Genomic DNA, 486 nt, shown 5'->3' with positions numbered 1-486 from the left:
TACTTTGCTTGTGCCGAGAATCCGAAATCACACCGCCCGCTCGATTACGCTGGTTTCGAGTCGTTACGATTGTCGCCGTTGCGTTCGCCCTCGCCCGGCCGAGTCATCGCGTGCGTGTATCGTGTAATTGTAAGTCGCGAGAGCGTGCGTTTTGCCGTTCTGCGTGTGTCGGATTTGTTAGAGTCTCCGTGTATCGTAAATTATATTCGGTGTCGAGAGCGTTAACTTTCTTGTGTCGCGATAAACGGGCTTCGCCGCCGGTCTCGGGCCACGCGCCCGTGCACGCCGCGAACGCGTGAACCGCGTGCGCCCGCGCGCCGATCGCCGTCCTCGCGCCCGCTGTACCTCGGACATCCGGATTGTCTCGGGCAAGTACTTGGAATTGTGATCTCGGACGGGGAGACAGAATCGAATGATAATCCCTCCTTGCAACACGCCAATGTAAAGCGACAGCCGATTCTCGGCCTCGCGCCCGAGAGGACTATT

At 58.2% G+C, this 486-nt stretch overlaps 1 protein-coding gene across 1 annotated transcript in view; it reads right to left on the bottom strand.

Annotated features, from left to right (window-relative positions):
- LOC105448745 (E3 ubiquitin-protein ligase Su(dx)) overlaps positions 1 to 486 on the bottom strand; it is a 22,246-nt gene that overhangs the window by 1,368 nt on the left and 20,392 nt on the right.

This window comes from Wasmannia auropunctata, unplaced genomic scaffold, assembly GCF_000956235.1.
Source record: "Wasmannia auropunctata unplaced genomic scaffold, wasmannia.A_1.0 LD336078.1, whole genome shotgun sequence".
NCBI lineage: Eukaryota > Metazoa > Arthropoda > Insecta > Hymenoptera > Formicidae > Wasmannia > Wasmannia auropunctata.
Note: the sequence above shows the minus strand (reverse complement) of the source record. Positions and strands in the feature narration are given on the sequence as shown.